Source organism: Durio zibethinus, chromosome 25 (assembly GCF_047325235.1).
Source record: "Durio zibethinus cultivar Kanyao isolate XHJ-2024 chromosome 25, ASM4732523v1, whole genome shotgun sequence".
Taxonomy (NCBI): domain Eukaryota; kingdom Viridiplantae; phylum Streptophyta; class Magnoliopsida; order Malvales; family Malvaceae; genus Durio; species Durio zibethinus.
The window spans coordinates 5,484,481-5,499,351 of NC_143186.1; positions in this window are offsets into that span (position 1 = coordinate 5,484,481).

Consider the following 14,871-nt stretch of genomic DNA (forward strand, 5'->3'; position numbering starts at 1 on the left):
CACACTTGGTAAATCTTTTTTCCTAAATAGGTGACATTTGGTAAAACTCCGAGAGAAAGAAAGTGTGAATAGCTTTTATTACTTAGTAATTGGAAGAAAAAGAGTTTTTTTTTTTTTTTTTGAATTGCCATGTTGGAGAATGCTAAAATTGTGACATAATCTAGATGTCATGCACATTGAAAAAAACATTTTTGACAATGTTCTTGGGACTTTACTAAACATTGAGTGCAAAACAAAAGATAATATTAATGCTCATTTTGATTTAGAGTGCATGGGTATACGAACTGAGCTTCATGCCACTCCCATAAGTGATGGTAAGTACATGTTTCGCCTTGCATGTTATATAATGTCAACATATGAAAAATGAGTGTTTTGTTAGTTCTTAATTGATTTAAAAGTTTTAGACAACTATTCTTTTAATATTTCTCATTATGTGAATTTTAATGAATGCAAGGTGTTTGGAATGAAATGTCAGGATTGTCATGTATTTTCACATCGGTATCTTTTTTTAACTTTATGTGGTTTGTTTTGTAAAGAGATATCTAAAGCATTAATTGAGTTGAGTACTTATTTAAAAAAGTTATGTGCTAAAAGCTTACCTGTTGATGACTTAGAGTGACTTGAGTAATCAATTCAATTAACTTTGTGTAAGTTAGAGAAGATATTTCCTCATTCATTTTTTGACATAATGGTACATTTAACAATTCATTTAGCAAGTGAGGCAAAACTTGTTAGGGCAGTACAATTTAAGTGGATGTATCCTATTGAATGATTTTTACTAAGCTAAAATAATATGTTAGAAATAAGGCATGTCCAAAAGGATCATTTGTTGAAGCATATGTTGTGTAAGAATGCATGCGTTTTTGTTCAAGATATTTACATGAAACTGATACTGGGTTGAATCGAGTTGGAAAGAATTATGAGGGAATTGTTAACTTCTCATATAAGGATAAATGTTTTTTCTCAAGCTGATAAGCCATGCTTGGAAAAAATATGAAGAGTTGAGTTTGACTGAATAAGCTCAAGCTAGAATGTATATTCTAGAAAATTGTGAAAAGATCAAAGAATTTGTTAAGTAAGTGATTTAACCTTTGCAATTAGTTATTATGTAATTTGTTTATAATTTATATATATTTTTTCTAAATATCTATATGTATTTTATTTCTTATAAAACGTGAAGCGTGTATAAAGAAAAACTCAAAAGGGAAAATCCTCGAAATGTAGAGAAAAGACACTCAAAAGAATTTCATTAGTGGTTTAAGAAATATGTAAGTATTGAATATGTTTCTAAATATCATTTTTAATGTCTAATTTTGGATATTTAATGATTATCATTATCACAAGTCACTTAATTGCATGATGAAGGAAGTGAATTGGTTAATTATCAATTACTAAATCTAGCTCTTAGGCCTGATAAATGAGTTTTTCGCTACACTAGCTTCCTTATCAATGGTTAGAGCTTTAACATAAAAGAGTGAGACTTGCAATTGAAATCACAAAATAATGAAATTCTTTTGTAAAAGGATGAGAATACCTATAACTTAGATTATTTGGTGTGTTAATAGACATCATACAATTAAATTATCCTAGAGAAAATAATATCTTTTATTTAAGGGTGATTGGTGGGATGTATATCATAAAGTAGGATTTAAAGAAGACAAGTTTGGGTTTCCTATGGTCAATGTGAGATGAAAGTTGAAAACTGATGAACCATATGGGTAGACACCCATTTATATCTGGGCCTAATTAGGCCCAATCGACGTCCGGGTCTTATTAGGCCCATTGACATATGGGCTCGATTAGGCCCATAAACATTTGGGCCGATTAGGTCCATTTGTGTTTGAGCCTGATTAAGCCCATTGACATCCAAGCCCGAGTAGGCCCATCGATGTCTAGGTCCAATTATATAGTTTTTTTAATTGTTATTATATTACATTAGTATCTTATCATATTATTATTATTATTATTATTATTATTATTATCATTTTCATTATCATTATTATTATTATTATTACTGGTATTTTTTTTTGTTTTTGTTTTTCTGTTCTTTTTACTCTTATTTGCTGCTTTTTTTTTTATTCAACCTATACGTGGATGGGAAAATTAGGAGCATAATCTCTTAGTCAACACAAAATCGAATTAATATGATTACTAAAATTTTGGACCTAGAATCTCGTCTGGATAGAATGCAATCCCAAGATTCAAGCTTGGGATTGATTTTGTCCATTTCTTAAAATTATTTTTAGGATTGTCTGTAAATTGGATTGATTCTACAAAACACAGATACACAGAAACACAAAGAAATATTGGGTGAAACTTATTAGTAAAATTTTGGGAAATTTTAAGCAGAAAGGATTCTAGGAGGTTAAGTTTGGGATTTTAAAGTTAATTCATAGTTCTAGGTGTGATTTTAGGTTTTCTGGAGGTGAATTTAGGGTTGCAGAAGGTTTGGGGAAGGTTTGGAGCTCTCTGGAAATTGTTTTGGATTTTTTTGGGTTTTTTGAAGAACTTTGATTTTTTGACGGATTTTTTGGTGACCGGTTTAAGTTTCCAGTGAAATTTCGAAAAGATTTCCAAAATTTGATGGCTTTTCCAAAAATTGATGTATTTTTCACTTTTCGGTTGAATTTTTTGGCAAAGTTTTCAGAAATCGATGAGATTTTCAGTTTTCGATTGAACTTTCTGGTGGGTTTTAAGATGAGTTTTAAAGAGAAAGGAAAGCATCTGAAGGCTACAGAGAGAGTAGCTTGGGTGCATCTAAAGGAAAATGTTGAAACTTGACTTTTATATTGTAGTAGAATGACACCGTTTTGGATAAGTTAGGATCCGCGTGCAAACCCAACGACCCGCGTGTTGATCTATGCCTTGACCCGACCTGATTGTAGGTTTTTCTTTTTTCATTTTACTTTTATTTTTTTATTTTTATTTTATTTTATTTTATTTTATTTTTAACCTATTTTTATTATTTTTTGGTTTTTTTTTTAAAAGAGAGCTATTTCTGACACTTTTATTTCCATAAAAGAGAAAAAAATGAAGTAAAAAAAAAGAAAGTAAAAAAGTAAAATAATTCTAAAAAAAGTAAAAAAATAATAAAAAATCATTTCAATTAAAAAACAAAAAATATATTCCAAATAAATAAAAATATTTTATCCTCTATACTATTGGAAGATTGCTTTGAAGTGAGCCTTGCCAAACTATTGGGAGGCGTCACTAATTTTATGGAATAAGAATTAATAAATCCGACGACAGAACCTCTTCAGAATGGGACACTAGTCTCTATGAATACTCATGAGGTGAGAGAATTATCCTAAATTGTTACCAAACTATTGGGTCAATTTTATGGTTAATTTTTAATATTAAATTATTTGGTAAATCATCAAAATGATCGAGGCTTTGATAATTTGAAATCAAGCTAGTACCATCCTTTGAATGGGTGTTATGGGGGTGCTACAACCTTCCCCATATGTAACCAACTCTCAAACCTAACATCTATTTTGCAAATCAGATTCAATCAGGTGGCCAATCATACCTAGATAAAAAAGATTAGTGGCGACTCATTTTCATCCATGTCTAGCGGTAGGTCCACGGATTTATACGTTATGACAGTTTGACGACTCCACTGGGGACATTATGAGAGTCAAGCTAGTAAATGATTTCTTATTATCCAAGCCTTGCTTAATAAATTTGAAATTATTTTATTCCCTTTTATTATTTATATCTACTTTATTATTTTTCTTGTATATATCTATTTATTTAGTTGCTCATAGTATTTGTATATATATATATTTGTCATTCATCAGCATGTGCATAACATAAGCCCTCCACCTGAGCTTTACCCTTAGGAGAGAGTGAAGTAACTATGCCTTTGTGAGATTTCATGTCTCCGCATGGGCCTGCGAAATACTCCCACCCATATTGAACATTTTCTATTTGAAGCCTATGATGGGTGAGGATTGGGGTGCCATACTAGTCTATAATGGACCATGTGTAGGGAACAATTTGGGAACATTTTAAAGTAACCCCAAACCACATATAGTTAACTTTAGAAGCCCAACCATAGATAGAGACTTATTTTCCCATCTTTTGTAAATAATCCAAAATTCTAGGTCATATTGTTATCTTAATTGCTATGTTTACTATATGTTTTATTGAAGTGATTAACTAACCTCTTTGTCTTCTTTATTTCTTTTCTTGCACATTGATGAACATTTTTACAGATTGTATAGTGTTTTTACCCCAAAGCTATTTCAACAAAAATTCTCATGGATTTCACAGAACGTCAGGTTTGTGCTTCATCTATGCTGTTCAAATATGACTCTCCCATAGAAGTAAGGATAGAATCAAAAAAGAAGCAACGAAAATAATAAGATTGCCTACCACAGGGTTATGTCTTTACACTATCGAGAGAAGTCTACCTACTCCTCAAACATAATGATTTGAAAAGCCTATCAGACATATGGAATGGTATGACCCCTTCAAGGCAGAAGGCTTTTTGTGAGAAGTTTAGGCATATTGCATATCTCATGTCAGTAGAGGTTGACTACTCACTTATCAAGGTGATGGTATAGTTTTGGGATCCTTCTTATCGGTGTTTCATCTTTAATGAGGTTGATCTACTACCAATAATAGAGGAGTACTCAACTCTAGTGGGCATGCATCTATTGTATCCAAATATAATATACATGAAAAAACATAAATCAGGAAGTCGCAAGAAGCTGGGTTAGATGCTAGGAGTGGGAAAGGAGGTTATAGATTCATACATTCGAGAAAAAAGGGATCATAAGGGTATTCCATGGGAGTTTCTCTGAGATTTTATTGTCGAGCATCTAGATGATGATAAGAGAATAAATGCATTTGCTTAGCCATATATGGGTTAGTCATTTTCCTTAGGGTCTTAGGATACATTGAGATAAAAGTGGTGGATTTATTTGAGCGGATTGAAAGGGGGTGTAATCTTTCACTAGCTATATTGGTAGAAACTATCAGATCTCTAAATTTTTGTAGGCAAATGGACAATGCACATTTCATAGGCTGTATAACATTATTATTTGTATGGATGAAGAGCCATTTTGAATGCAAGAAAAGTGCTTTTACCAAACTTTATTTCTATACTCAAAATTTGATTAGGGAATTCTGCTAGAGCATTTGGCCATAAGCAAAGACTCAAAAGGAGTGGAAATGTCTGCTACAAGGGCTCATCGCTGGTCAGGTAAAATGGTTAGTTTCGTGGATGGATAGGGAACCTATGTTGTATCAATGTAGAAATGAGATAGGGATTCCACTTTTAGGTTTATGGTGGTCAGCAAGTTATGCACCATTGATGGTAAAGAGATAGCACGGAGCTGAACAGTTTACTCTTATGACCTACAAGCTTAACCAGTTTGACTGCTCATATAGGGAGCCTAGAACTTTTTAGAAGATCGATAGCATGATTAAGGCCTAAAAGGAGCCTAAAAGAGTAAGCCTAGGGCTATTCACTAATCAAGTCACTTAGGGGTATATGATTTTAAAAAATTAGAGGGGTAAAAAAATTACATTTATGCCTCAGGATCTTCACTTGCCAGTGGGTCAAGAGTCAGACAAAAAGCTTTCAAAGTTAGAACATGAAATGGAAAAGGAGAAATTGAAGTAAAAAATTTTGAAACTGCAGGAAAAAAAAGACTAGTGGTATAATAAAGCAAAAAAATTAGAAATCTAAGTCCATAGGATTTCCAATGAGTACAGTAAGGCCCAAAAAGTTGTTAGAGAATGAAATGATACCCTTAATAAGCTAAAGAAATTATGACAAGAGCATAAGAGATTGTGCATACAAGTACATGCCAAAGAAATAAATAATAGAGAGCTAGCTTATAAGAATGAAGAATTGAAGAAAGAGCATGCCCAAGTAAAAGAGGACTTTATAAAGGTTGAGCTAGAGAATCAAGCACTTGCAGATTACATTTTAACTCTAATATTGAAGTTAAATGAACAAAAAAATCATGTTAGAACCCTCATAGAAAGGCACAGTGAGCTATCCTATCAAGTTTAGTGTGACAAAAGGGAAGGATTGGGAAGATAGAGATACATAGAGCACCTCACTACTCAGATAGGCAAGGCTATGATCAAAGCAAGTAAGATGGCAGAAAATGTTGAGGCATTGAAAGCTTCAATCACACCAATACGGGAGCATGGGTAGAGGCTGTTAAACTTTATTGAGGAGGCTAAGGACCAATATGAGCAAGTTAGGTGTTTTTATAGAGGGAAAATATTAGGTTTGATCTAAAACAGACTTCTGTGGAATAAATGAAAGTTTTCTTTTGTTGGATTTTTTCTAAGGGGTAAATATGTTCTTTTCTTTTCTTTTTGCATGCATTTGCATCATACTTATTCATTCATTCATTCATTATCATGACAACATCATTAAATCTTCAATTATGGTACTAAGGTGGAAGAATAGCTACACATTAATACAATACGAGGGCTCGAGCTAGAAAGATGGAACAAGACGATACAAGCCACTTTGAACAGATAGAAAAAGCCCAAGATGCACTAAAGGGAAAGTTGAGCAAGATTCTGAAAGCCCTAGAAAAAGTTAATAGAGGAAAATCAGTGGAAGAAGATACTTCACAAGAAGCTATCGAATCAGTATATCCCTCGGGCTTCGATCAATAACAAACTCAAACTACCTTAATATTCCAACCACAACAAGTAACTTTTCTAAAGTACAATTACCATAGAATGACATATGCACCAGGTTATGAGAATGTCAAAAGTTATGATAATCTTGTCTTTGTCGAAAAGGCAGCTGAGCCCATTTAGCTCCCTAGTACAGATGAAGCAAAGAAGAAAGAGAAACAATAAACAACTATGCCTTTAGAGAGTTTTAAAACTGATCAGGCCATGAGCAGGCTTGAGGAAACATTAAGAGCTATGGAAAAAATGGATTTCTATGGATCCATAGATACAGTGGGACTTTGCCTAGTACCAGACGTGGTGATGCCCCCAAAATTTAAAGTACTAGAGTTTGAGAAATATGACAATACTAAGTGTCTTATCATACATATTACCATGTACTATCATAAAATGACAGCACATGCTAGTAATGAGAAGTTGTTTATGCATGTGTTTCAAGATAGCCTAATTGGGTACGCAACGAGGTGGTATGTTTAGTTAGATGAAACCTGCATAAAGATATAAAAAGATCTGACTCTATCTTTTATTAATCAATACTACCACATTATTGATATGGCTCATGACTATTTTTTTTTACAAGTAATGGAAAAGAAGGCATCTAAATCCTTTAAGTAATACGCCTAAAGATGGCGAGATGTAGCTACCCAAGTACAACCTCCCTTGATAGATAAAAAAACTAATGTGTTGTTTATGAGCACTCTAAAGTTGCCCTATTAGAGAGAATGAAAGGAAATGCAGCTAAAAACTTTGCTGATATGGTAATTTTGGGAGAGATTATTGAAAATGCCATAAAAAATGGTAAGCTTGAAGGAGGTGAGTCTTTCAAAAGAATACTTAAGAAGAATGAGGGTGAGACTCAAGCTGTGAGTCTTAAAGGGTAGCAATTTAGACACTACTCTTGGCCTACCTACCCTACATACCATCATACGATAAATAATACTTTTGCACCTCTTTACCAATTAGCCACCCAACCATCTTATTCATCTTCACTAAGATCCCCTATACACCTAGCCAACACCACCAGTAATACTAGAAAACCACGAAAAAGGGAAAACCCCACCTTTGATCCTATCCCTATGAGCTACAAAAAGCTATATCAAGAGTTTTACAAAAACCATTTAATTACCTTTGTTCCTGCTAAACAGCTTGAACCTTCCTACCCTAAATGGTATGATTCCAATGCTCACTGTGACTATCATTTTGGAGTAGTAGGACACTCTACTGAGAATTATGTGCCTTTCAAGCATAGGGTGCAAAGTCTGATCAAAAAAGGGTTGATAAACTTTGATACTAGTGGAGGTTTAGCACTTAATGTCAGCGGGAATCCCTTGCCCAGTCATACAGTCAATACTCTAGATACAGATAAAAAACATGTGAAAAGAAGAGTAGAGGAGCTTAAGATGCCGTTTGACTAGCTGCATGAAGCCTTGTGTAAAGTTAGGATGATATAACCAGTGGTTCTAGGTACTTATATGGAGAGATGCATCCTACATCAAAGATGTAAGTATTATGACGAGCACTAAGATATTCAATTGATGTTTGTAAACAATTTAGTGGTGAAGTTCAAAAGTTGATGGACTCTTACCAAATAGAGTTATATAAAGAGTTAAGAGCCTCAGAAGACATTGGGGTGGCTATGACAGATAGATGGGTGCCAAAACCTATCACTATACGCTGTAAAGAGAAGCCACCATCAATTGGGAATAAGTTTGTTCCCAAACCAATAGCTTTCAAAGTTCCTTGCCCATTCCCTTATAAAGATAACATAATGGTGCATTGGAAATATAAGTGTGAGGTGACAACTCAGAGGCAGCAAAGGTCGAAAGCTAAACTGCCAATATAATGAGAATAAGAGGTATAACTAAAAGTGAGAAATGTTATACTTTGAAGACTTTGGAAAAAATAAGAAAAGGGAAGGAAAAGCAGACTGAACCAAAAATCTCAGAGAAAGAGACCCCAAAGTCTGTGCCTAAAAAAGAGGCTTATGAGTTTTTGAAGTTAGTCAAGCACAACGAGTATTTTGTGGTGGAGTAACTGAATAAAGTGCCAGCCAAAATTTCTCTACTATCACTTTTCCTAAACTTTGAACCATATCACAATGCTTTGTTGAAGGAATTAAATCAAGCTTATATGGCCCATACTGTATCTATAGAGTACGTAAATCATTTAGTAGGAAATCTAGTGATGCCACATCACATCTCTTTCAGTGATGATGAGATTTTCTTGAAGGTAGAAGGAGCACCAAGGTGTTGCACATCATTGTCAAATGTAAAGGCCACATAGTAGCTAAAGTCTTTATTAATAATAGATCAGCTATTAATGTCATGCCTGTGTCCACTCTAGCCAAGGTACCCTTCGATATATCCCATATCCAAAACAGTTAGATGGTGTTTTAAGCATTTAATGAGATTAGATGAGAGGTCTTAAGGGATGTTGAGTTACTTATTTAGATCGGGCCATGTGTCCTAGGTCATGGATATCTCCCCATTATATAGCTACTTATTGGAAAGATCATGGATCCATAAAGTGGGTATCATCTCTTCTTCATTAAACCAAAAGATCAAATTCAATGTAGAAAGACAACTAGTAATTATGGCTAGAGAAAAAGATCTATTGGTGGCCCAACCCATAAATGCCCCATATATGGAAGTAGTAAAAGAATAATTAAAATGCTTTTACAGATCCTTTGAACCTATTAATGAAATAAGCAAAGGGCTCAAATTCAATCAGATTATGATCAATTAGATGGTCAACAAGGGTTGGAATATCGAGTTCAGCCTGGGCAAAAGCTTGCAAGGGATAAAGGAGATTCCTAAAATTGAAGATTACAATTATAAATCTAGGTTAGGTTATGAGATGGAAAAATTACAGCACAATGATAGAAGGGTACAGAATAAGTCGATGATCTTTTTTTAATTAGATGAAACTTTCATTCTTAGAGGATACATGCATCAAGAAGCTGAAGAAAACACAAAAGAAGAACCAAAATGGGAGGAAGCTTTTGTCAAGTTATCCATTCACATGGTTGATAATGAAAGTCAAAATGAGGAAGCTTTGGTTTACCCCTGTCCGCTCGGATATAAATTGTAGAATTGGAAGGTCATTCAAATGTTTATTGTTTCTAATTTTTCTTCAATGTAATCACATCACCTAAGTTCTTATGCCTAAAAACATTGGGATGAACTCTTATGTTTGGGCCTTTTATCTTTCATTATGTCAATAAAAGTAGGAGCATTCATTTTATGCATTTCTTCCATTCCATTCATCACCCCATCAAAATTTCTTGCCAATATTTCCTATGCTATTAATTTTTAGGTCCCCAAATGAATGTGAAGGTAATCATGACAATGATCCAGGGTTTAACTTTGAAAATTCAATTAATACCAAGAACTTGATATTGAATAAGACTCTAAAGAATACATTTTGTCTCCAAATTCAATGAGGCTAATTGAGCAAGAAGATAAATCTATTGAGCCTCATCAAGAAATTGTTGAATTAATCAATTTAGGTGATGCCAAGAATAAAAAAAAAGTCAAGATTGGTACTTCACTCTCAACGATTAATTGACAACAGTTAGAGAATTTACTCCAAGAGTTTGTGGATGTATTTGCCTAGTCTTATCAGGATATGCCTAAACTCAACACTGAAATAGTAGAGCATAGGCTACTATTAAGCCAAAATACAAATCATTGTAGCAAAAACTAAGAAGAATGAAACTAGAGATGCTGTTGAAAATCAAAGAAGAGGTTAAAAAGTAATTTGATGTAGGCTTTCTGAAAGTGGCTAAATATCTTGAATGGGTAGCTAATATAGTACCTATTCTAAAAAAGAATGAAAATGTATGAATTTGTGTAAACTATCAATATTTGAATAGAGCTAGCCGAAAGGATAACACCCCTCTATTTACAGAGGTGCACTGGTGGAGAATACGGCCCAACATTCAATGTTCTCTTTTATGGATGGATTCTCTAACTATAATCGAATAAAGATGGCCTAAGATGATATGAAAAAGACCACATTTATCACTATATGGGGAGTTTTCTACTACAAAGTTATACCTTTTGGATTGAAGAATGTCGGGGCCACTTATCAAAGAGCTATGGTGACCTTTTTCCATGATGTGATGCATAAAGAGATTGAAGTGTATGTAGATGACATGATTACCAAATCCCGAAAAAGAAAGGATCATGTAGTCAATCTCAAAAAATTATTCGAAAGGTTGAGAAAGTTCCAACTCAAACTAAATCTGGCCAAATGTATATTCAAAGCTAAGTCAAAGAAGTTGTTAAGATTTATAGTTAGTGAAAAAGGAATAAAAGTTGACCTAGACAAAATTTGGGCCATATAGAATCTATCCCCTCCAAGCACACAAAAGGAAGTTTGAGGTCTCTTAGGTAGATTGAACTACACTTCTCAGTTCATTTCTCAACTTGCTCTCAAATGTGACCCCATTTTCAAAGTCCTTTGAAAGAACAATCCTGGGGAATGGGTTGAACAATGTCAAGAAGCTTTCGATAAGATTAAACAATATTTATCAAATTCTCTAATATTAGCACCCTTTATTTCAGAAAGCCACTGATTCTATACATGGTAATGCATGAGGGGTCAATGAAAGATGTGTTGAGCCAACAAGATAAATCTGGCAAGAAAAAGAAAGTTATTTACTACCTGAGCAAGAAATTCACAAAGTATGAGTCCAAGTATTCCTCAATAGAGAAAATGTATTGTGCTTTGGCTTAGACAGCTAAAAGACTTAGGCAATATATGCTCTACCACACAGCTTGGCTCATAGCTAAACTGGCTCCCATCAAATACATATTCTAGAAACCATAATTATCAGGAAGAATTACAAGATGGCAAGTGATGCTTTTCGAATATGACATAGTATATATGAGCTAAAAAGTAATCAAAGGAAGTGTCATTGCTGAATTCTTAGCGAACAAAGCCGCTGATTATTATGAGCCTATGAAGCTTAAGTTTTTAGATGAAGAACTAATGGCCATCTTAGAATTAGAATAAGATGATGATGAGGAAGAAACATGAATAATATACTTTAATGGGGTTGCCAATGCCATAGGACATGGGATCGGAGTAGTCTTGATATCTCTAATGGAGCACTACTATTTTGTTATAGTAAGATTGAATTTCAACTACACAATAATGTAGCCAAATATTAGGCTTATGTTATGGGGCTGCATGCTACTCTGGGTAGGAAAGTTGAAACATTAAGGATGTTTGGGGATTCGGCTTTGGTCATTTATTAACTAAAAGGTGAATGGGAAACAAGGGATTCCAAACTTATCCCTTATCACAAATACATTATAGAGCTGTGCAAATAGTTTAAAGTAATTCAGTTTGAACACTTGCCTCGAGAAGAAAATCATATTGTAGATGCCTTGGCTACCTTGGCCGTAATTGTATAAATTAGTGATACTACAAAAATTTAGCCTATCAAATTGGATATCAAAGACATGCTAGTATATTGTGCCAACTTGAAAGAGAAAAAAGATGACCACCCCTGGTATTATGATATTATGCAATATCTAAAGAATCAGCAATACCTAGATCAAGTAACAAAAAAAATGATAAGAGAATCTTGAGAAGGTTAGCTATGAGATTCTTTCTGGATAGAGAAATTCTGTACAAGTGAGGTAAAGACCAAGTGTTATTACACTGTGTAGGTGCTTCTGAGGCTAAAAAGATTATTGAAGAAGTTCATAATGGTGCATATGAAGCACATACAAATGGGTATATGATGACAAGATAGGTTATATGAGCTGGATATTACTGGTTAACATGGAAAAAGATTGCATTGATTATGCTAAAAAATACCATAAATGCCAGATTTATGTTGACAAGATTCATGCTTCGCCTAGTGCTCTACATGTCATAGCACCTCTTTAGCCATTTTCTATGTGGGGGATGGATGTCATTGGCCCTATCACACCAAAGGCCTTAAACGAAAATAGATTCATTTTTGTGATGATTGATTACTTCACTAAATGGGTCGAAGCTGCCTTTTCACAATCATGACTAGATTCATGATCTATAAATTCATCAAAAGGGAAATAATCTGCAAATATAGGCTTTTAAAAAAAATAATCTCAAACAATACAAAAATTTTGAGTAGCAAGATGATGCACGAAGTATGTGTTCAGGTCAAGATCAAACACCACAATTCAGCTCCATATTGCTTAAAAATGAATGGGATAGTAAAAGCTGCAAACAAAAACATCAAAAGGATTCTGAAAAAGATGACTGAAACATATAAAGATTGGCATGAGAAATTACCTTTTGCTCTACATGTATATTAAACTTTTGTGCACACTTTTACTGGGGTAACTCTTTTTTCCTTAGTTTATGGGATCAAAGCTGTATTGCTAGTAAAAATAAAAATCCCATCACTAAGGTCCTAAAGGAAGTGGGATTAGAAGTAGCTGAATGAATTTAAGAGTGCTATGAGTAATTAAATTTTATTGAGGAAAAGAGATTGACGGTACTATGCCATGACCAATTGTACTAGAGGAGAATGTTGAGAGTTTATGACAAAAAGGTCAGACCTCATCAGTTTCAAGAAGAAAAGTTGTATTGAAAAGAATTCTTTCAAGTCAGCATGATGATAGAGGGAAATGGACCTCTAATTGGGAGGGAACATATGTTGTAAAATGAGCCTTTTTAGAAAGAGCCTTGATCCTAATAGAAATGGATAGAGATGAACTTCCCAGTCCTATTAATTTTGATGTAGTGAAAAAGTACTTTGCTTGAGTCCAAAAACCAAAAAAAAAAAAATAAAATAAAGAGTTTAAGTCGAAAACCCGAAGGGTGGTTTGAACCCAAACAAAAAAAAAAAAGAGAAAAGGTTCAAGTTGAAAACCCAAAAAGGTGACTTGGATCCAAAGGAAAAGGTTTAGGTTGAAACCTTGAAAGGCAACTTGAATTGAATAAAGAATGGCATCGCTTGGAAGACAGTGAATTTCAAAAAGCTTTGAAGTGTTGGGGCATCATATTTTGATTGAGTATTCGAAAGAGATCTGGGATTTGTTGTCATGGTTATTTGATCATTTGTCGAGGGCATTGCTACCCCAAATAGTTACTCCTATACATTTTCTTATACTATCATTTGTAATTTAGTGTATATCCAAATAAATGAAAGCCATCTTATTATTCTCTCTTAGTTCTATATATTGCCAATGCATTTGTCCTATCTTTTTATACCTTGCCATGAATGGAAGAAGTGCATAACTTGCATCCCGCACTATAAAATTGAGATAATGATTTAATAATTGAATAAAGTCATAAGAAATTGTATGTTACTTTGAAGAATTAAAAGAGACAAGGGCTGAAGACGAACTCCTCTAAAATAAGAGCAAAATAGCTTCCATAGCCCTTTTGGGGTAAAAATAAATATTCAGGCTAATAAATGATGGTTTCTTCACCAAAGATGTGCATTCAGATTGATGAAAGATGGTTTTTCTACCAAAAACGTGCATTTAGGATGGTTTATTTGCCAAAATATGTAGCGAAGATAAATAATCAAGGTAATGAATAAGGTTTTTTTTACCAAATGTGTGCAAAAATGGGAATATAAAAGCCTTAGTACCATAATTGATGTTTCATTTGCATTCCAGATAAGATATGTATTTGCATATGATCTTGGCTTAGCCAAATCATTTCTTATGATTCATGGTTCCGTCCCGATCATTTACTTTTGACCTCGACTCAATCTTGGTCACTTTATTTTAACTCATGATTTCGTCCTAGTCACATGATTCATGGTTTCATCCCGATCATTTACTTTCGACCTCAAGTCGATCTTGGTTGCTTTATTTTGACTCGTGACTTTGTCCCGATCTTATGATTCATGGTTTCATCCTGATCATTTACTTTTGATCTCGACTTAATTTTAGTCACTTTTTTTTTACTCGTGGTATCATCCCGGTCACATGATTCATGATTTTATCCCAATCATTTACTTTCGAACTTGACTCATTCTTGGTCACTTTGTTTTGACTCATGATTTTGTCCGGGTCTTATGATTTGTGGTTTCATCATGTTCATTTACTTTTGACCTCGACTTAATTTTGGTCGCTTTATTTTAACTTGTGGTTTCATCTCGGTCTTACGATTCATGGTTTCATCTCGATAATTTGATTTTGATCTCGATTCGATCTTGGTCACTTTATTTTGACTTATGGTTTC